At 35.2% G+C, this 24,748-nt stretch overlaps 1 pseudogene across 1 annotated transcript; it reads right to left on the bottom strand.

The window, feature by feature from the left end:
- Positions 1-16,435: 16,435 nt before the first annotated feature.
- Positions 16,436-18,196, bottom strand: LOC104603036 (AP2/ERF and B3 domain-containing transcription factor RAV1 pseudogene; annotated as a pseudogene). Its single transcript, XR_016068644.1, has one exon. The product of XR_016068644.1 is annotated as an AP2/ERF and B3 domain-containing transcription factor RAV1 pseudogene (transcript).
- Between the last annotated feature and the right edge of the window lie 6,552 nt (positions 18,197-24,748).

Raw genomic sequence — 24,748 nt, 5'->3', positions numbered from 1 at the left:
TCCCAACTTCTAACACCCATACTACTAATTGGCATGGACCAGCATTCCTATAGCTTGGCCCGGCCATCCACCACCTCCTAATGACTTGAGCATCGGAGTACTTATCCGGGATAATTCCTCGAGCCTCCGACTCCTTCCTTGATCGTAGGTCTTGGAGCGCGGCCTCATCCTTGAAACTCGGATTGAGCGACATCAGATTGGCGACGTCTAAGAATATAGATTATTGAGTGTAAAGAATTGTTTATTTTATAATTATCTTTATAGTTAATTAGATTTTCCAAAACATTGAGAAGCATTTATATATAAAGATACGCATATTTGTGTAAGAAGAGATTTTAATTTATTGGTTAATATAGATTATTGAGTGTAAAGAATTGTTTATTTTATAATTATCTTTATATTTTATTAGATTTTCCAAAACATTGAGAAGCAATTTTATATAAAGATACGCATATTTATTTTCTTCTACCCTTTGCAGCAAGAATTGGATCTCCAATTACAGAATTTCCACAGACTTAAGCATGGGTGTTTGGGCCAGGCCTACGCATTCAACAATTTGACAGATGCTCAACCCAGGCCAGCACAAGTTGGATGGACATGCAAGGGCCACAGCATACGTACAAGAGAAAAAAGTGTCCTTATTAATTAATTTGTTAAATTAGCCGAACAGATTGCTTATATATTGTTATATTTTTTAGTGAATAAAATAATCATTTGTGTAAAAGGTAATTAAAATAGGCACCCAAACATGTCACTGAACAATTAGGGAACTCACAATAATCGTGATTAGAATTAGATAGATGGCCACTCGGTAGTTGGTAGAGAACTATCTTTACATGAGCAAAAGTGGTAGAAATTAGAAAGTAAAAAGCCCTAAGAAACAGGAGACGGGATCTGCTCCCCATAGCTAGCACTTCACTGGCGCCTCACAAGCACATCTTGCTATGCAGCAAGAAAACAGGAGACGGGATCTGCTTCCCATAGCTGGCACTTCACTGGCGCCTCACAAGCACATCTTGCCATGTAGTAAGAACATTTCCCGTGCTTATTAATGAATATCTACGAGAGATGTTTCCAATGCATGATGGATGTAATGTGAGATGCCCATATGTGAGGAGCAGATCCCGTCTTAAGAAACAGTCAGCACAAAATCAAGCGAGGCTTAGCACGTAGCTAAGTCTAATCATACCATGTTGTTAAATCCTCTTTCTTAATTTCTGTGTGTGTACGCGTTCTGAGGTATTGTTTGGTACTGTAGTTGTGGTTGTCTTAATTTATAACACTATCACCTCAGTACGTTGTAAGCGTTTTGAGATCAATGATTGGAAATCTGTTATATTTGCGGCCGTTAGGTATAATAGTAATTAATGCATTAGACTTTTTGTTAGGTTACCAAGTTGAGGCTATACAACATAACCTCATGTAGCTAGAGAAGGTAGAGGTGTAAAGTGGGCGGCACGGCACGGGGGCCGTTCCGTGCTAGCCCGCGGGCCATCCCGCCCTCCTCAAATAGTTTGGGAATCGGCCTAGCAAGGCTCACGGCCTAAGTTCATGCGGGTCGGTGCCATACTACTGGCTGGGCTAATTCGTGGGTTAAGCCTTGGCCCAAGCTAGGCTATGGGCCATGTCAAAGTTATTTTTGTTTATTTATTTAAAAAATTAAAATTTTAATTTTATATGAATTTTGATGTATACAATTGTTTATATATATAATAATTAAATAAACTAGTATAATAAAATTGAAAATAATTATTTATTTTGTTAATATATTATATATTATGTATAAATATATATTATATATTATATATAAATATATATTACATATATAATATATATGAATAGTATATATGGGCCGTGTTAGCACGCGGGCCGCAAACGGCACAACTTATGGACCTAAAACCCTAGGCCTAGCATGACATAGACTATCATGCCAGGCTTGGCATGGCCCGCGTGCCATCGTGCCGGGCCATGGGCGGCACGACCCTATTTACACCTCTATAGAGGAGGAACCAAGGGTCTATGTAGGTTATATAAAAATAGGCCCTACCAAAGATCTAATGGTATGTTCATGCATTATTGGGATTTGGGTGGTAGTATAAATTTTGTGCGACAATTCTCTTAGTAAAAAAGATTTAATACAATGAGGGGCAAATTTCTTAAAGGGAAAATTTTCTGATCAATACCCTATACTTTAGCTTGAGTGACAATTTAGTCCCCAAATTTTAATATGAGACATTTTAGTACCAGAACTTTTGAAATGTGACAATCTAGTATCTATCGTTAATGGACCATCAGTTGTATATATCACGGTACCTTATATGCGATTTAAGACTTTTGAAAAATGTCAAAATTATCTTTGAAAATAAAAGACCTTGTTTATCATCTTTTTTCTCAAGAAGATGAAACAGAGCCTAAGCTTTCTATTCCACTTAATGGCTGGTTAACAATAGGTACTAGATTGTCGTGTTTCAAAAGTTTGGATACTAGATTGTCGCATTTTAAAGTTTAAGGAACAAATTGTCACTCGAGCCAAAGTACACGGTATTGATCGGGTATTTTCCCTTTCTTAAACTACCATTATGGTTTAGCTAATTGATTAACTCTACCCTTATTGTTAAAATATTGTCTTAAAGTACCCTTACTGTTTTTGACAATTGTCTAAAACATTCCTATTGTTAACTCTCTATCATAAACCATTCACATGTGATATCACGTGACTGATATATTTTTAAAAATCCCTAAAATACCCTTTTATCATAAACCGTTCACATGTGATATCATGTGACTGGTATATTTTTAAAAATCCCTAAAATACCCTTTTATCACAAAGAACTCAGGGCACCAAGATTGGAAGCATTTGGCGACAAAAGCGATTTTGCTGGCTATGAGGCTATGACTTTTTCTTTTTCTTTTTTAGCCAAGTAGCTAACCCACCTTCGATGAGTGCTCTTCTTACGGCCAAATGGACTAGGTGTATCTTATTCTTCTCTTTCATCACACCAAAAAGCAGAAGCAGAAGCAGAACCCATTAATGTAGAACGAGAGAGAGAGAGCTACCATCGGTTTTTTGGTAGAAGTAGAAGCAAAACCCCTGTCACAGAGAATTCAGGGCACCGAGACTGGGAGCATTTGGTGACGAATGCGATTTTGCTGGTTATGAATCTATGACTTTGTTTTTTTTTTTTCCAGCTAAGTAGCTAACCCACTTCGGCGAATGCTCTTCTTAACGACCAAATGGACTAGGTGTATCTTATTCTTCTCTTCCGTCACAGCAAAAAGTAGAAGCAAAACCCGTTACTGTAGAGATCTAGAGAGAGAGAGAGCTACTGTCAATTTTTTGGTAGAAGCAGAACCCCGTTACTAGCTTTTAGGGGTGTTCACGGGTCGGGTTGGGTCGGTTTATTGGGGTTTTCCCAACCGACCCGACTTGGTCGGATTACTTGAGGTGGAAACCGAAACCGACCCACTGATAGGCCAAACCGACCTGGTCGGTTTGAGTCGGATTGGGTTGGTTTCGGTTTTGCTCCTGTACAAAAGGACACCTAATTGTAATTGCCTAATGGATTGCCTATTTGGTGTAAAAGACTATAGAAAGTTAGAAACTATGATAGATTGCCTATTCTAATTGTAATTGCCTAATGGGCCTTCTAGTTCTAGTAGAAGACTAGTTATAATTAAATAGGAAACTACTCAAACCAGGAATTTCGGGTCGGGTTGGTTTCGGTTTTCACACAAGAAAACCGAAACCGACTGGTACTGATGAAAACCCGGCCGACTTGGATTGGGTCGGTCCGGTTTGGTTGGGTTGGGCATTCTTTTGAACAACCCTACTGGCTTTAGAGGTAATAAGGTGATAAAAGATTCCAATCTAACGGTTTTTTGTGTTCCATGGAGTATAATTCATTCTGTTTATTTAGTGTTTACCAATCACCATCGACCTCGATCCACCCAGCTCGTGAGCTTTGCTTTCTCATAAATTTATATTGCAATTTTGGGTTTTTGTTGTTGAATAACCACCATTTTCTGTAACAATATGAAATCGAATTAGCAATAAAGTGACCCGCGAGATCTTGAAAAGAAAAGCAAAATTTGGGAGTTCCCAATCTAGTTGTAATGGGGGAAGAAGCGTACTTGGAAGATAAGAAAACGATGGTTGAACCCAGCAAAGGGAGGATGGGGAGGTTGGGGAATTTCTACTCTGTTCGCAAGGTTTAAAATTTTGTAATGTATTGGCCCATATCTGTTGATACGTATTGTGTCTTTGAGGTTCTGGCACAGGGAACAGTACTAAGAATTAGTACCTTTCTTTTTCGTCGTGCTAAAAGTGTATTGTGCCTGTATCAATAACGTTTCAATGACTTTTGGCCTATTTCGATGCTGTATGAGCCGATATGCTATCGTATCAATAGCGTATTGGCTGATACAATGCAATTTTACTGTTATGGAAATGGAAAAAAAAACTTCATTCGAAAGAGGGCTTCTAAATCCATTTCAGAAACCTTCTTTCTTCCCCAAACCCTCTAGAAACCTTCATACCATTCCTAGAGATTGAAATCTATCAAAAATCCACCAAAACATCTACAAATTTACAAGATCTAACAAGTTTTTTAAGATTGTTAAAAAATTAGCGAAAATATGTATGTTTTTTCAAATTTTTTTAATAATCTCAGCCAATGCTTTTGTGTGTGTATGTGTGTGTGTATTCCTTTTAAGTTTGAATGCTTAGAAACATATTTGTGTATGTTGATATGCTACTCTTGTGCAAAAAATCCCACTTATTTTGCTCCTATATGCAGATCTTTGTGAATATTTGAAAAAAAAATCTAAAATATTAAAAAATCTGAAAGAAATGAAAATTTTAGGTTTTTCTTGTGATCTACCTCTAAAAATTGATTATGTTGTAGATCTATGGATGATCTACCATGTCCATAGATCAATTAAAAATGTTTCTAAATAATTGATTTTTTATAATTTTTAATTTTTGGAATAATATATAATATATGGATAATTTCTTCAATTTGATGTGATCTAATCCTATAGGTTGAGTATGATGTAGAGCTAAGACTGATATCAATATATTGAAATATCATGTGAAGAATTTAATTTGTTTTTTATTTTTTATTTTTTAGATTATAAATATTTATTTATTTCTCTAATTTTTTGCTACGATTTAAATTCTAATAATAAATATTTATAGTAAATATATGGATGATTTATTATGCCCATAAATTCATTCATAATTTCTGTTACATATTTACTTTTAAAATTTAGTTTAATTTTTAGAATAAAACATGCAAAATAATTATTTAAAAAATACAGAAAAAATGTTTGATTCAATAATTACAAATTTTACATAATTGTTTGATTCAATAATTGTTAATTGTTTAATTGGATTAGATAGCACTTGGAAAAATGTTTAAAACAATTAAAAATAATTTTTAGTAATATTTAAAAATGTTTAAAAAATACAAAATAAGAGGCATTGATATATTTCACATTATAATCTATAATTTGAATGTGAATATAATTGTGGCCTCAAAAATATGAAAACAATTATTATTTGTTTAATTGGATGTATGTATTAGATAATAATTGAAAAAATATTTAAAAATTTTCATAATAACAATTGAAAATTAGTTTACTAACACATTAAAACTTAAAATTGGATCATTTATATAATAATTGAATTTTTATGTGATTCATGTAAAGTTGTAAACATCATATTGGGATTCAAATGTTGAATGTAAATTATAATAGATTTATAATTTGAACTTGGAACTTGGAAGATTGGAATTGAATTAAGTACTTTATTAGATAGTATGTTTTTGTTCCCGTTTGTTGATTATAATATGTTTTTTCATAAAACCCATTAAAACACTGTTTATTATATCTAGCTCCTTTAAGTTTTATCTTTAGCGATATTGATGTTTATTTATGATTTATTAGAGTATTTATAGCATTTCCATGTGTTTTAATGTGTATCTTAATTTTTCGTCCATATCCATGCGTATCCCGATATGTCTCTTAAATTTGCCTTTCCAATAATTTGAACATTGTCTGTTTGTTATATCATATATTTAGAAAGTCACCACCATCGCATCCGAATAGATTTCTCATAATGTATTCCTTCCTCATCTTTTTCCTTTGTCTAGTCTCTCATAATCTCATCTAAACACTTTCAGAGAGCGGATTTGGTCATGATAGAATCATCCTCACAGTCTTTTGCAATCGTGCATAGAGGTGTCAATAGTATTCAAAAATCCGATTTCGAATTCGAGATTCGACATAATCGAATCGGATTCAGATAATTCGAATATCTAATCAGTTGAATTCAGATATCCTATTCATACCGAATTGCTAATTGGATTCGAATTTGGATATGACCTAATTCGATTCGATAAATATTTGAATTTGACCGATTATTTAATTTTTATTTATAATATATAAAATATTTAAATATCTTATTTAATTTATATATAATAATTAAATTATATGAATAATTTATATATTTATATACTTTATATAAATAAAATATTTATTTTATATATTTATTAATTACCTAAAATAACTAACTAGTCAAATTCAAATCGAATCGAATATTCGAATATTTAATCGGGTTCGAATTTAGATATTAATTATCAAAATACGTCAGATATTGAATCGAATTCAGGTATCAAATTTTATAATCATATTCGAATTTGGATATTATCTGATCCGATTCGAATTCGATCCATTTATAAAAAATCTTCATCCTTATACGTTTTATTTATGGGGAGATGTTCCCAATACTAGTTGTGAGAACAGTTCTGTGAGACCAAATCTGAATTTGCACTTACGAGTTACGATGCTGAAACTTGGGTTATAGAGTATATAACCTAATATTTTGTTGTAAGATCAAAGATGCTTCAATTTCAGATCTTATAGCTACTTAGTTGATTGCACTAGTAGTGAGGGGTGGGGATGAGCAAAGAAAACCGAAAAATTGAATCAATCGAAAAAATCAATCAAAATTGAACCGAAAAATTAAAAGTATCGATAGGCCTATAAACAGTATCCGAAAATTCAAATTCAAAATTCGACTTAAATGAATCGAATTCGGATTATTGAAATTGAATAAATGATCGAATTCGAATATGATTTTTGTACCGATTATTGAATCAGATCGAATCCGAATATATATCGATTCGATTCAATAAAGTGTCCAACTAACCATTTCTCTTTATTACAAAAAATAAATTTGACTGAGCAGTTACTTTTTCAGATTTCAGCTTTTTTAATTTACCGAGATAAAAACCTCTCTTCTCCCATGTTTCTCCTCCCGTATTCTAAAGTTTCTAACCTTTGCAAGTGGAGCGCTTCATTTTAGTGCTAAAGTAAAGAAAACCGGTTGCTGCCTACTATTGAAAGGACAATTTCTGTCGATGGCGTTTTGAAGCTTCAACTTCTGTCGATGGCGTTTTGAAGTTTAAGATTCATCTTCTGTCGATGGCGGCCATCTTCGGATATTTCTTCTTCTCCCTTAGTTTTTTTATCTTTCTGTTTCATTTCTTTGAAAGGATGAGTTCTTTTTTTTCTTCTATTTTCTTTCTTGTTTTAGATTTTTTTCTTTTATTTTCTTTTTTCTCTTATTTCTTTCTTGTTGAGGTTTTTTCGGAGGCTTTTTGGTGATGGTTGTTTCTATGTCTTTGTTTTGGATTTTAGATTTTGGGTTTTCTCTGTAAAATTGGTTAAATCAAACTAAATTGGATATTCGCACATTTTAATCAAAATCGAATTTGGTTGAAACTTTTTCATATCCGACGGATCTTGAATTGAATTCGAATAACTTGTTTTGTAATCGGAATTGAATTCGAATATTGCTTGATTTGATTCGAATTCACTCCGTTTACAGGCCTAGGTACCGGTTCGGTTTCAGTTAATCAATATAGAAAACCGGTAGTTAAATGAACTGACCGGTATATATATATATTTCTATATATTATAAATTAATAAATATACATTATATATATAAATATATATACTTATAATATATGATATATTATTTATTATTTAAAATATAATATTTTATATATATTTATATTTATATATATATATTGTAAAAATTAAAAATTTGAAAAACCGATGAACTGAACCAATGGTTAACCGATAGGTTTCAATTACCAGTACCACCAATTCAGTTACAAAAAATACCCCATAGTTCGGTTAACTGAACCGTGAACACCTCTAATGAGCGGGAAGAAGAAAGAAAAGGGAGTGAGAGAGACAGGTTGCATAGAGGACAAAAGGGCAAAGAGATTAAGATTCTTCAAGATTTTCATCAATTGAAGTTTACTTTAAAATTTTAAGGAATAGTAAAGGGCAACTTCCATATTTCGTTTTTTCTGTTAGCACTTAACCATGTTATCAATTATCAAAAAATTTAAAAATACTTTAAGGCAATATATAAACCGTAAAAATAGAGTTAGCACTTAACCCTACAATTAATATTGTATTTATTTATCTAATCTATAGAAAAAATGGGGCCCATGATAAGATACATACATATTTTTCTTACCAACAAGTACGGATACACAAGATGCAGAATTCTGAATTCCAGCCCCTCTACTATTAGCCCTCTCTCCCTATAAACCACATCCTGTCCGTAAATTTAGCATCAATTCACGGTCAGATGCATTCTCTCTGTACTTTGGGACTATAAAATTCTGATATGGGCTGATTAGTCATTCTCCCTTCTTCTTATATAGTGTATATGCTTTTCATGGGTCCTACCATGTTCGCGACGCTACCAAGAGTTGATTAAACTCGTTGTTTACTTAGAATTTGTCATATCGTAAGTGCATGCGTCCGTTTGCATGGAGATAAAAAGCTAGTACTGCACGATGCGACGTAGGTAAGTGATGAAGCGGGTTATATCCAAAACCGAATCCGCTCGAAGCCAATATTTTCTCGGGCTTGGACAGCTTAATGGGTACGGCCGTACGGGTACATATAGTTAAATGAGATATGGATCCTCCTGCCACAAAAATCACTTGAAACTCGACAATCCGATATCGAGATTCGGGTCTGAATGTAGAGAAGTTCACAGTTCCATTCATACTTTCAGACATGGACCGGATCTAATATCGGATCTTGTCCAGATAGAGTCATTTCTATTAGACAGCAGCAGGCAGCATGAAGAGACACGAGAGGCAATGATAACTTGCCATCTTAGCACATGCACCGATATACACCTGGAGGCCAGAAGTTAGTATGACGCGGCAGATATGAAATTCCTGACGTCAGGAGGCAGGAGGTGACGTGGCTTGACGAACGTACACGTCAGTGCAATGCACCTGGCTACAACAGCAACAACAAGAGTCCGTAGGAAAAACCAGCAGAGGCAATATAATTCAATTGCACGTGACAGCAATCAGAATCCAGTTGATATATGAATGGGCTTGTTTGGAAAGCGGAGCACAGAGAGATGGAAAATAGTAAAAACACTGTGCTCCGCCATGGCACCAGCTAACGCATGCAACAATGGTTTGGATGGAGCCAAGCAAAATTGCTTTTTTCAAAAAAAAAAAAAGGGCAAGTTTTGATATTTTGCTATATGATCGATTTATCAATATTGCTTTTCTAAAGGCATTTCTGAAGCACTTTGCATTGTTCTTCTGTACTGCTGTTTTCTTTCTATCAAATAAAAAAGAAAAGAAAAGAACTGTTGTGGGGTTGAGATAGCAAAATCAAGAAAGCTTGTTCAAACGAGTCCAACCAAATTGCACAGACAAGTGCAACTTTATGCTTTTACTACAGTACCCAACTCTACGGTTTGTCCCAGTTCGGATTCCGATTCATGAACCGGGTTGTCGGTGGCATGCTTCTACAGTTTTTTTTTTTTTAATTTTTTTATCTGGGTTTTTTACACGTGCCCTTTAATAAAGTTTTATTATTTTATATTAACCGAAAATGCAGTTCGGCTGCATTTTTGGTTCCATGTGCAACAAGTAAAACGAAGAATCCATTGGAAAATTGATGATTTTTAATTGATTATTGGAATTGGAATATGGTATTCAACAAGGATATAATTTTTTTAAAAATTTTTCCTGCTATTTTGGCTTAACTTGTACCAAATAATATTAAAAAAAAGCTTATTTATACATGAATTATCCTTGTTTTTACTAACTGTACCTAGATCATTTTAATTAATTCCATCCTCTCTCTCTAGCTGCTGACAAAAGAAAGTGATGAATTCATGATGGGTTCCTATCTCCATTCAACATGAAACAAATATGGAGTAATTAACAGCTGGTCAGTGAGATGCCGCATAAGTAGTTATCTTCCTCAGTGTTTTCAGCCCTCCTACTCGGCCGGTTGAACCGTTCCAACCAATAATTTGGTCTTGATTTTGGGTCCAGTTTTATTAAAATCTTATAATTGGTGAAAAATCATTAATCTGATAAAACAATTGTTTTATTCGGATGATTAAATCATTGACCTGTTCAATCTTATAATTGAATAGTCATAAGTTACATATTAAATGTGTATATAAACTTCTAAATATCATACTTTTTTAATATTTTTATAAATAAACGAATTAAAAACTAAATTTAAAAATATAAATTAAATATAAAATAATACATATATTACATTTAGATAAAATTATATATTATTTATTGATAAAATATGTATTTATACATATATATATATATACATTAAAACATTGATTTCTTCCTAATAGATCATTAAAGTTCAAATTTTAAATTATATTTGAAGCAGATATTAAGCATAAAAGTGACAAGAATAAAACAGATCATCAACGAGGGGAATTCCCAATGATATGATATAAAGAAATTATGGCTGAAATTTTCTTGACGAGAAATTAATGGAAGAGAATTTTAGAAAACTTGACTTGCACGCAAACAAATAGACAACCTTCTAACCTAGAATGAAGGGACCGAAGGGCATCTGTAAATTCAAAGGTTAAGGTAGTGTGATGTAATATTGGAATTTAGTTTGATAGTTGACAATTCGTCCACATTTGTTTATAGAGACAACTCAATTCGCCCAAAAATAGAAAATAATATATATATAGAGAGAGAGAAATTAAAGAGAGGAAGAGTATGTAATACCTACGTAACAAAATATCGGCCATAATTGGGTCCAGACATTTTTGGAAAACAACCGAGGAGGCATTCAAAATCATCGTCTCTTGTTTTAAACTTTTCTACGACACAAATACTCACGCTTTTGTTTGAAAAAATAGTTCCATATCTGAAAAAAAAAGGAAAAAGTAAAAGAAAAAAGAAAAACTGTCAAAATGTTTAGCAAGTATAAACCCATTTAACAATAAAGACAACCCACATCAATTCTTGGAGCCAGGAAGAAAATTTTTGGATTTTCCCATTTTTACCATTCAATTAAAGTAAAAAAAAATAGTGAAAAGGACTGCCATGAAAGTCCAAAACTGTCATCTACCTAGTTGAGTACTATATATATATATAGAGAGAGAGAGAGAGTACTCTGGTACTCTAGTTTCCCTTAAATTAGAATGGTGATGAGCATGGAGTCCATGTCTGACTTAAAACTAAGAGGTTAGAACAAGAAAGATTAATTAATGAGACAGCATGGTTGATACGGATTATACTGTTTGGGTTAGAATCCAGTGGATTTAAATGGGTACTCAAAAATTAATTGTGGAAGGCTATATTGAATTGGTTGTCGGTATTAAATTAACTTGACACTAGGGCCATCACATCACAATGCAATATAGTACTTGACTAGGAAGGTGCAGCCCCCCTTGTATATAGGTCATATGTCGTTTTTAAGTCCCACATTGTTAGATGGTCCATGGATATGATGTATACAACTTAATCACAAGTAATACTATCACACTGGTTGGTTTCAGATGCCAACAGTTCTGGGACCTACCTACATCGTCATCCTTTGGTGATGAATGATGATCATCAAGCAAAAGCAGTTTCATTCCCTATATAAAGGGGGGGGGGGGATCATTATCATGGATTTCATCAACACCCTTTAATTTGCTGATCATTTGTCATGGAGTGTTCATCATTTCAGGTCAGCATGCAGATGCTATGAATTGCTTTATTGCAAAAAATAATGCGGTGGGTTAAAGGTTGAACACAGCATTGTCTGATTCCATTGATTGCCATGACATTTGCTTTATAAGACTTGTTCAAAAAATATTTGGTCATTTGGTGGTAGGCTCCAGTACCCATTAAATGGGCTACTGTGAAAAGAATGGGTCTTCTAAGCACCCATTACCCATTAAGTACCCAAAAAAAATAAAAAAAGAACCCAATACCAATACAATCTAATAGTACTAATATTGGGCATATTTGTTGAATTTTTGGATATAGAACAAGTAGAAAAATATATATTCTTGGGCCTTCATGACCTTCCATCTATGTAATCTTCTGTTACAAGTGGTAGTAATAACCTTTATTATTCTCAGTTCCACTGATTAGATGAATCACAAGAACTTGAGGTATGCATGCAGCATATTTCAACTAATCATTCCATGGTTTTCAAAACTGGATCGGATCGGACAGTTGGATTGGAAAAAATTGAGAATTGGTCCGGTGATTGGTTCCGTTTTTCCTCAAAACTGGATTTTTCCTCAAAATCGTTGATTTTGGTCAATGAACTGCTGAATCGGATGGTTAATCGTTCGAACCATTTTTAATTTTTTGTCACAATGGGCCGAGTGTTCGATTCGAACGGTTGGACCGTTTGACCCAGTAACCGGACCCCTGACTGATTCGATCACCGGTGATCGGTTTTAAAAACCATGAATCATTCTGTTTGGACAGTGAAAATGAAAATGTGTGTGTATGTGTATGTCACATGGTAGATCTTGATTTATGGGCCTCTAATCCATTTGTAGTTCAGATTGGTACCGGAAGAACCCATTGGTGGTTGAATTATGCTCTATCTTCATTGCTACCCACATGAACAAAACACCAGCAAGCTGAAGCATTATGACAATTAATCATATTAATTACTAGCTAGTTCCTTCTGAAATCAAAGAAAATGATATTATCAAGGGAAATTAACCTCTTCCTTAATTGATTTAATTTCTCTTCCTTTTCTTTCAAACCCAACACAGGCAAAAAGTTTCTTACATAGACGTACAGCGGTAAGCGAAAAAAAAAAGATGTTAATCTAGTGTCAAATTGTATGGAGGAGAGTAAATGGAAATATTGATGAATGTGATAGTGATAACAACTCTGAAAGCTAAAGAAGCACATTTAATGTATTGTCTTTTACAATAATGTATTTCTCCACTACAAGAACAAATTCTAATCTTGCAAGTGGTTCTCTAAAGTCTATCACTGCAATAAAATGTCTGTACATGACGAAATAAAGACCACAAATATCTATAATGGCAGTTAGTTGAATTCACACACAGAAAAAAAAGCATTGTATATAAGCAAGTTGGTACCGTGTGTTGGGGAGGGGAATTCAATGGACAAAAAAGTATAACTTCTTTATAGGTACTTAATTATCATTCCTTTTTTTTTTATCTAATTCTAGATTTTCTTAACTTGATAAACTTTTCATTATGATGTTATATTTGACCTCACAAATAACAATGGCACCAATAAAAATGCTGAGAGTAACTGGTTAAGGCATCTTGAAGATATGCATTCTAACATTAACTGCATCTTCAATGACTAAAAATAAAATGTGTGAAAAAAATAGAGAAACAAATAAATTATAATTTTATTAACATTTAAAATTAAGATAGATTATGGGAAAAATTTGGAGCACAAGAATGATGATAAAAAATTACATTTCATTAACTATTGAAGAAAGTATTTGTGAACAAATTAACTGACTTTGGTGATTTAGGAAAAAGAAAAGTATAGGGAATATATTTTTGGTGAAATGAAAATCTTCGGCTTAAATTTTGGGAGCGGCTGCACATAAGTTTATACGAAAATGCCGAAAAGATTAGGTTTGTGTCCTGTCGACTGCTTCAAAGACCTTAGATAGATGGTTACTAACAAACAAAAAATGCATGTTTGGTTACTAATAAAATAAATCTAAATTCTTGAAGCAGAAAAAATTAATTCAATTCCTTTATGTTAAGAGGCAAAATAATCACTAATGATTTTAGATATTTCTAAATTCAATGTGATGTATTGACATATTGATGTAGGGTGTAACTACATTAAATTCAAATTATAATACTTGACATGGTTTTCCCAAGGTTCAAAGGCCTCAAGAAAATATATGTAGAGAAGACAAAATGATATGGAATAAAGTATACAAATGTGGTTAGAAAAAACAAAAGCTCAACAAGCATAAAGTTTTTAGACATGACATGATAGAAATACATACACTGAACCTAACTAAACTAAATCTAGATGATTATCTTTTTGGTTGGAAGCAATAGACCCATAACTACCTAATAGTAAATACACTGAATGTAGGAGATCATTGAAGCTGAAAGTTATTAATTTGACAATCACTCAAAACAATTGTATCTTATATTTAATATATCAATACTACAAAAATACATGCACCATCTACTTAGATACAAAAGAGGAATCCATGTTTTCCCTTCACACCAACCTCACAGCACCTGCAGCTGCACTGCACACATTGGGAATATCTCCTGATGTACTTGTATGTTGTCATTCATGGGGAGATAGATGCTTCCAATGCATAGCTGCAATGTACTGTGAGGTTGGTCTGAGGAGCAAATCTGAATTCACAAAAGGGTGGCCTGTTAGGCTTCAAAAATAAAAAAAAAGATATAAAAGAGTGATTATTTCTTTTAAGGTCATGCGTTTTTTGGTACTCATAAAGTTAAAATATCTATGCAATGTGGAAAAGTATTAATGACAAAACAATACCAAATATTAGCTCATGATTTTGGTGAATTTTGACTACTTGATATATTTTCACTGAGTTATGTTCAATTAACTTCATATGGTTATGTTTGGAACTTGTTGATATCAACCCATTTTTTGTTGAACCATTGTGGAACAAAGGAGAATTATTTGAAATAGTAATTATAGACTTCATTATTTTGGACAAGTCATCTGGTTTGCATGATGTTCATCAAATCTGTCATTTCCTTAATTTCATGTCTATGGTCAATTCTATGTCACCAAAAAAGTGGGTCAATTCCATGCCACCCAAGACTTTTGTTTTGATAATTGGGTATAGATGTGAGCTTTCATTGTCTGACGTATTTAGGGAAGAGGATGCAAGGGTTCATTCCTTTTACTAGGTGTAATTCTTGCTCTTTTATAACTATTACGTAACATTCAAGTTCATTGAAATAAAAGGAACCATGTGATGTAAATTTTATTAAAAGGATTTAAGCACCGAGGAAACATTTCACTCTAAATTGTAATTGAAGTTTGGTTTCTCTCTCTCTCTCTCTATATATATATATTAATAGAATGAATAATAATAATCAATTGTTTACTTCTATGTATCTAGCTCTTCAAAAATTTCAATTAATGGTTTTGATATATTGCAAATGAATGTGTGTATTATTGTCAATTGCTAATTATGGTTTTGACAAGTCCTAGATATTTTGTCATATTTCCCCTCAAATTTGAACACAACAGAAGGTAAAATAAAAAAAAAAAGAAAAGCCATTAAATAAAGTGAATTGGCTGTAGATGTATAGATTTTCTATTTAACAAGAATGTTCAAATTTTCAGGAAGGAAAAACCATTGAGACACAACTGTTCAAGTAAACAAGAATGTACATATATTCTATTTAACAAAGATATAGAAGGAAAAGTTAAAAAAAAAAGTGAATCATCTGTAGAGCTCCTAGCCATTAATTAGAACTATATACTATCAGAAAACCCTTTTAAGATCAAATTTAAATTAGTAATTTGTATAGAAGATCCTATGAAGATAGAAGATGGCAAATTTTCCTATCTTGGTTGGGTAGTGTACTTTTTGTGGAAAAATGGTGAAGCACTGTTTATCATATTGTTGCACTGAGAAATTATATACTACATAAACGATCTAATTAATCTAGCTAACTTATTCTGAACATACTGTTTTCTTTTCTCTATCTACAAGCAAATAAAATCCTCTGATCTTTTGGTAGATCCAAGCTGAGAAACATTGAAGCTATCATACATGCATGTATAATAATCTGAACAATTATTAATGCCCAAATTGTTGTATCTCGTTGTACCAAAGCTCCCTTTCACCAGCCCTTTCATATCCAAGTTGAAGCTTTTTATATCCCCTCTCTCTTTCTTTCCTGTACTGTATAAGCTATGAGGATGACATATTTTGGAGTATTGCAGAGGAAAATAAATAATTATATTTTTTCTTTATTTCAGAAGCAGGCTAAGCATGTGGAAACATAACAACCCAGATATTGTTCATTGTTGTGAAAAGCTGCCATGCCATTTCTGTTGAGAGGAATAATTGATTACATATTTCATGAGTGCAGCAACCAACAAATAATAAGATTAATAAGCAACAAATTAATGGAAACCTGGAAAAGAAGCTAAAACAGAATGAGATTTTCTTTCCGTTTGTTTCCTTCTTCTTCCATCTGGTTTCAACATTTTCGGCTTTTATCTATTACTGTACACATCAAACCACCTTTAATTTGCAAGTTGGAAAACCGCCAACTTTCCTTTCTTTTCCCTCCCTTCCTCAAGTCTCAACTCTCAACATTTACAGGAAAAAAAAAAAACAAAAGAAAAATAGTGTTACAAAGCTCCTACGACGCGTTGTTTCTTACAGGATTCTAACGATGAAAAATCGACATCTCTCAATCTCTTGCCATTGATGTTCCAAGTATCAACTACGCTGCTCACTGGTATTTTAAAAATGTTGACACCAAATAATCTCACCACTTCAACTGGTTGTACTGGGTTAACTGGGTGAACCAGCTGTGGCAACGCCATGTAAGTGGACGCTGCCCTCGGCTTCCAGTCGATGTAAAGCTGCTTATCGGGGCCGGTTGATCGCTGGAAGCTAACGACATCTCCGGCCTTCAAGTTCTTCTCCTTCACGAATCGGCTCCACCCTTTAGTCAGCACGTAGCTCTGACTACTATTCCAATAAGAATATCTGAATCTCCAGACCTTCCCTCCATTATCCTCAAAATTCAATAAAACACATTTGGAAGTGCTTCCAATCTGGAGTGGGAAGTGTTTCTCTGCGTGCTGTTTCGGTATAACCAACCGGTTCAGCTTGCCCACGTCGCTCGGCGTCACCGCCTTATCAAAGAGCTGCTCACGAGCCTTGGCAACTCTATCTGAACCGGTGGAATCACCAAAGCCGCCACCACCTCTGATCCTCCTACTACCATCGCCATTGCATCCATAATTACGCTTAGTTTGCTCCAGCTCGTCATGGTACGTGTGTTTCCGGAGCATGTCGACGATTTCAGCCTTGGAATGTGAATTCAAGAAGATCGTTTCGATGTCATCCTCGTCGGTCTCCGACAAGGGCTTGAAGTTGGTGACGGCGTCGCGGCCACGGAACCTCTGCGCAGCGATGTCGTAGGCTCTGGCGGCCTCCTCCTCTTCATTGAACGTGCCCAACCAAACACGTTGGTGCTTCTCATATATCTGAGCCCCCCAACGTCCGTTGGGTTGGGGGACGACTCCCTTGTACTGGGACGATGGGAGCTTACGAGACTCGGCCTCGACGCCGCTCTCGGAGTCTAAGACTACACTACTAGCCCCACTCCCCACCCGGCATAGTTTTTCCGGCTCCTTCTTCCCCGGCAAAGCCAAAACCGGCAGCGGCGTAACCGAGATGGAATCGCTGGTGCTCTCATCGATGCAACTTCCCTCCATTTCTTTTTTCTATTGGTTTCTTTGTTGCACTGGGCAAAGCAAAAAAGCAAGAGGATAATACAAGCAAGTGTTCGGTGACCTTGAAGCACGAAGATATGTGGAGAGAGAGAGAAAGAAAGAGAGGTGTAGGTGTAGCTTGAGAGGGAGAGAGATAGAGAGATCTCAGCTCAAGAGCTAATATGATTTGGGTTGATTGGAGGAGGAATATATAGGACTAACCAAGGTGAAAATAATTTCTGAGAAAGTTTTATAATTTGTTTGGTGGATTTATGGTGTTATTTGTGTGTGGGTCACCTGTGTGGGTGTGGGAAGATTCATGGTTAGATGAGATGGGGAGAGGTGGTGTTTAGGAGTCCAGATGAGGAGGAAGAGAAATGGGGAAGGAGTTAGGAGAAGGGCTGTGAGAGAGAGAGAGAGAGTATGTATGTGTTTGTGGGTTGAGAGAGGTGTGGGACCCATTCCATGCAAGTTGATGGGATTCACATGACTGTGGACCGTGTTTTTGTAAGTTCATCCCCCCTGAGCTATGCTGCTAGTGCTGACCATGAGAATGGCCTCTCTCTGCTGTTTTTATCTCTTAGGCCCTTTAAATTTTATTTAATATTATTTATCCCATTTTTTTATTATTCCTCAAAAATCTTCTCTATTATTTCTTCCTGTTTTTAATGCACCAATTATATTCCCGATAAGCATCAGAGGGAGGGTTTTCTTGTGTATGTATGATGTATGAGGGAGAGAGAGAGAGGGATTGAAGGGTTTTTGTTCATTGTTGGAAGGGAGAAAGGCAGTGTAGGAATAGGATTAGTGGATTTTCTTTTTCTTAGTTCTAACCTAACCTCTCTCTCTTTCTCAATGGACTTTCCCTTCTGGGCCTATGGTTTGGCAAGGGAGAAAGATGGGTATTGGATAGGCTTGAAGACAAAGCTCATACAGCTAGAAATTCCTCCCCCCTCTGACTTACGTGTCGTGTCTTAATTGGCTTTGGAACACTAGTGTTTGTCTTTATTGGCCAAGTTCACCTTAGTATTAGTATCCCTCAAAATCACTAACATTGGCAGATGACGAGTTTCTTCTCCAATTGGGTTTCTGCCTTTGCGGTTCTCATCAGCTCTTTTTTACCAAAAGGGATGTACACAAACACAAACACAACTAATAGAAGGTTCCATTTTAATATACACATAAGCCAATGTCCTTGCGTTGCTGTTCATATCTTTTCACCTAATCCCATGCACATAATCCTTCCATCTAGGCCGTCGGTGCCCCTAACTCCCATCTGATCCCACGGCCAAGATCACCCCATATCCGGTTGATTGTATGTGAAGAAATGGGTGGGGCCTAACGGCCAGTCTAATAGCTTACATGCATGCACCATCATTTATCTATCCTTCTATCTATCTGTGATCTATATCTATCTATTTGGAAAAAGAAAGAACGAAAGAAAGAAAGAAAGAAAAAAAAAAAAAAAAGCTGAACCTGAAACCATGAACAGTAGCCATGCATTAGGGTTTTTAAATCCGAAGCTACATTGTATAGCGATTCTGTACGGACTAAACCACCGGTTTATTAAGGGTCCCACCTGCTACTTGGTAAAGCCGACCGTGATTGAATCGTGGTGCTCAAGACGGTGGGTTTATGGTTTTAGGAGCTGCTGCTGCTGCTGGTTTGGTATTTGTTATGTGGGACCTACCAGGAGATTCCATTCTATATATTAATCTATTTTCCTTTTTCTTATTTTTATATATTAATAAAAAACAGGAAAGAATTTCTTAATATACCTAACTCATGCCTGATTTGTATTAGCTTGACAGTTTCAGTTTAATTAAAATATTATACATTTTATTTTTTATTTTTAGTTTAATTTTCAAAGCAATCCATTGTGGACTGTGGAGTAGATGTATGTGGGGGGTCCTTGTTGTATGGGCTGAGCAGTATTTGTTACGGAAACGCTGTCCTTCCGTTTTCTATACTCCACAAACGTGGGAACGGACATCAGGTTGGTTTAATGGTTTCTCTTTTTGGAGGGGGGGGGGGGGGGGGGGGGGTCTCTGCATTACAGGGTGAAGAACTGAAGATGATGCCCATCATCCTTAATGGACCCTACCCATTATAATTTATAAATTCCCCATGGTCCATATTTGGTGGGCCACGGCCCATAAACCCAACCAGCCTGATGATCATGACCTTTCATTCCTCTGCTAAAAGGAAATATATAAAAAATGATGTACCAGAGCCACGGCCCATAAACCCAACCAGCCTGATGATCATGACCTTTCACTCCTCTGCTAAAAGGAAATATATAAAAAATGATGTACCAGATCCAGATCCACCGTTCATCTTAAGAGTTCATTGAGGATGATAGACCCTCCAACATGCATGTGTTGATGTATTGAGTTGGATATATATATATATATTCTTTTGTTTAAAAGGAAGGGAAGAACAGATTTGCCTCGTGATGCTATGGATTTTGTTGTAATTTTTAAATTAAAACCTCAATTGGCAGGGTCAGTAGTACAGATCAAAGTTTCATTAGTTCTTAATCTAATAAGAAATTAATCTCATTTGCCTTTCTGTTGAGCTGGTATAATTGTAGTGATTAAGTTGATAATTATATTTACATCTTGATATTAAAAGAATTTTGGAAGAAATTACTGCAACTAACAAGCCAACCCAACCCTAGTACATGGTTTAGGGAAGTTGTCATATTCAAATTTTGTCAAGAGAAGGAAGAAACAAAACCCTGGATACTACCCTCGTGGGAATCAGTCCAATTGAATAGCTGTGGTGGCTGATATTTTTTTGGACAGTTGCAAAAATAAGGGAATAAAAACATGACCCAATTGGAAGAAAAGTCAAATAGGAGAATGGACGGCCATGATCAAACTACTTACTCAGTTTCTACCATGTTAGATCTTCTATGTGGGTCCAATCAGAATAGGGTCTTGACTCTTAAATGCGGATTCCCATTAGTATAGGAGTAATTCTCAAGTATTTTTAGTTAATTGGTCCACCCCAAGACTTATCATCACTATGTGGTGCCCTAGACTTCAGACCCTAGTATTGCTATTGTTTTTATTATATAAATATCTGTGATTTTTAGCCAATTAATTCATAGAGGTCATCAGAAGGGATGATCAACTTGTATTATTTATTATACATAGAAGTCTCCCATGGTCCTTTCTTTCTTTCTTTTTTTTTAATACTTTATTACATCATTTATTTAATATTTCTTACACTTATCTTTATTACATCATTTATTGGCTTAATAGTCTCACCAAACCGGTTGAAGATTCAAACCAACCATCTATTTGCTATTTTGTTTGTTGGTGCTTCTCCTCATCCTCTCTGTCTGTTTGAGAGAGCAGAAGCTTTGTTTGAGCTAACTGTTTTCATTGAGCTGATTTAGAGAAGCCACGTATTAAAAGAAGCTTCAGCAGAAAGCCCTATTTCCGGCTGAACGACGGTTATTTTGGACTTTCTGGGGTTTCATATGGGCTGTCTAGAAAGTCCTCACCAAATAAAGCCAAAAGCTGCTACCTGAAAACCCTCATAAGTGCCACAAAAATATTCCTAAAACGCTTTTTCTTACCTGTCATGGCGTACATATCAGTTTGGTTGTTTGTGACCATCCTTTCTCTCCCAGATAGAAACCAACAACACATAAATAAAACGCTGTTTGGTATATTTTCTTCACCTTTATCTTCTAAACTAATAAATAATTAATGCAGCCTTAATTAGCAAAAATTTTAATTATATATCTGGCTTTAATTCAGACGACGTTGTCGATCCCGATAAGGTTTGGAATCACTAATTTTATTTTAATAATTGTAAAAAATATATATAACAGTCATGATTATTGTATGTAATATTTTTGATTATCTTTAACAACACAAAATTAATTAATTAATCCAAGTATATACTTCCACTTCCAAGTCCTAGGGTTCTTCTGTTGATGACCTTGCTTGGGATGGCAAAACCACGTCACTCCCACCATAACATAAGCCACTAACCTAATGTCATTTTGCTTCCAAAAGATAACATATTGAATTATTAGGGTTTGGGGTTTGAAGCTGTGGGCTTCAAAGTTCAAACTGATGCATTAATCAAAAAGAGAAACCAAGGAGAGGTGAGCAGTTGAGTACTAACTAAATAGTGCCCAAATGTGAAATGACTTGAATAGTCAATAAGCACGAGGTTTTCCAATATCATACAGACCAAAGCTTGATATAAGTCACAGACTTTAAGGGTGTTGGGGCAATTTGATCCCCCTAATCTCTATCACACAACGTAGAAGATCCCACAGCCAAACCCATAGAATTTAGAATTAGCTGCCAAAATGTTAGTTTTTTTTTTCAATTTTTGAGTTCTTATTTTTTAACTTTTGGTTGTGAAGATCGTGCCAGGTGATCCTGACCTTTTGACGATGGATTGGGTCAACTGGACGATCTTTGCCGTTGAATGTGTAGATTTTTTGGTTTCTCCTAATCTCCATCACACAAAGGAGATATCAAACAGGCAAAATTTATAGGCTCAGTTTGGAAACAGTATAAATACAAATATGTACAGTGTAAATATAGATTTATAAATGTAAAATATAAATACAGATTTAAAATTAACTGTAAAAAATTTTAGACTCAGTTTGAAAGGAGTATAAATATAAATATGTAGAGTGCAAAACCTTATATTTTATATTATTTTATATATATTTGCACCATAGATATTTGTATTGGTACTCTTTTTAAATTAAGCCTTAGTTTTTTTTTCATATATATATATATATATATATATATTTTAAAATTTGGGTTGTGGCAATCATGACCGGACATGGACATGTCAGGCAGTCCAGACCGTTCGATGAGGATGAGGCAAACCGAACAATCCTTACCGTTGAATGTGTAGACCTTTTGGCTTCCCCCTAACCCTAAACTTAATTTTGACCTAATCATACCTCACATCCTGGTGATTTTGGTTGTTTGGTAGCTGGGAAGTCACTTCTGAATCGACCATGAACTTTCTGCTTTTGTGCTTTTGTTTATTCCTCCAATTTGGGAATTGAATCTACCTACATCAGATGCCCCCCGGCGCTGATTTGCCGTTTCCTGAAATGCTCAAGTTCAAGGAAATATCCATCTGTGGGTAATTCAAAGAAAGGTCTCTCTGCGTGGGAGGGCAATTTGGTAAATAGGAGGAGGAGGGAGAATGAGAGTGGCCGTTAAAGCGACAAAAGAAAAAAAGCCCAGTCTGTTTTTTCTTGGATAATCAGAACACAAGCCCACTTGGATTTGGCATTTCTTTTCTCATTCAGCCCTCCTTGCTTTGGGCCTTTGAACCTTCTGCCATGTCAGCGACACGCTTTACTCTGTTGCCGACGACGTCGACATCTCTTTTCCAGCGGTTGGACCTGGATAATTGAGCGCTGTGTATTGGATCCGACCGCTGTGATAAAGCCTGTGGGCCCCCATGGCCAGGTAATGTTCCCGTCCCTTTTGTTTCTTTCCTCCCAACTTGTTGCTTCCTTTATTTTCTCCACTAAATATTAAAAAAATATTTATTATAAAAATAAAAAATTAAAGGAAAAAAATCGTTGCTTCCAATCAAATTCATTCACACACACACACGACCCAGTAAAACGATAAATAAATCAAAATAAATATTAGAAAAACCCGAAAAGCTTAAACGGTTTGATCTGGATTTTTGACCGTTGCTCCATCTTCAACAGACGTAAACAAAGACCCAGCTTTTCGGGTCAACCCACGTGATGGTATCCAATTGAGGAAACTCCACTTAACTTAAAACTCTCCTCGACGAGTTAAATTAATCAATGTTGGTTTCTTACTTGAGACTTGTGAGACTTTTCTCCAACAGTTGGCTTAAAATTTTGTGTTTGAATAGTAGTAAGTAATGAAGCCCCAAAACCCTAATTTGCAGCAAACAAGGCTGGCTTCAGTCAAACAACTTGATTAATTGAGTAATTAGGGACTAAACCATGATTAAGCCAGAAGTATCGTTTGGAGTTCATAAATCTATTTATTAATTAGTTCCGAGTAATTTATTACCGACAATAGGAGGCTAGGATGGAGCCCATGTAGCCATAGTTGGATTTGTTGACTCAAGTGTATCACAATTGTAACCCTCTGCTACTATTGGTCAGAAAATGGGGGCCCACTCATGCCTATTTGCAACATAATTCACCGTTCAGTGGAAGAGAGGTTGTGTCAAGAGGACCACACGGGATTTTGCTTGTGATTCTTGAATTTATTGGTTGAGCGCATCAGAGGGATAAGCAACAGTTGCTTCTCTCTCCTATTATCCACTTAATGGCATCGAATCGGGTCGGGTAATGCTCATTGGGGAACTGGGGGGATGGGCTAGTTGATTCTTTGCAAGAGAAATTATAGATTGTTGGAAATGGCTAAATGGGGCTGGGGCTGGCTAATCGGGGAATGACTCCGAATGATCTAAATGGGTCGGATTCCTATGTCGGAATGAAGAGGTTTTGCTCACCATTTAAGAAAGGAAACCAAGTGGCAAATTTTATTTGTCATTGTTTGTTTTCTATTTGTTATTTGCTGATAATTGGTGGGGAATGCCTACCCCCACAGCCCCATCATGTGAAGCCCAGCTTTGTTTCTTTTGCTGCCAATAAAAGTTAGAATGATCCAAACCCGGGAATTTTTCTGCAAGTTGACATACAAAGTTAAATTGGGTCCTGCCATTCATATGGCCCATTTTCCACCATATTTTATAAGTGGGAAGTTTCTTAGGGTAGACCCAATTATCAATTGGTAAATTTTCTAGGGCCATCGTTTGATGCAATAGTAAAATCTCAGGTTGACGGTTGACAAGCATGGGAACGCGGGTTCAAATATGAATAGTTTGTTCTGTGCAAAAATGCCAAATGTTAGGTCCATTCCACAAACCCTATTTTTTCCTTTTTTTTTTTT

Source organism: Nelumbo nucifera, chromosome 4 (assembly GCF_055504915.1).
Source record: "Nelumbo nucifera cultivar China Antique chromosome 4, China Antique-T2T, whole genome shotgun sequence".
Lineage (NCBI taxonomy): Eukaryota > Viridiplantae > Streptophyta > Magnoliopsida > Proteales > Nelumbonaceae > Nelumbo > Nelumbo nucifera.
The sequence above is the reverse complement of the archived record's forward strand: the minus strand, read 5'-3'. Positions and strand labels throughout refer to the sequence as shown.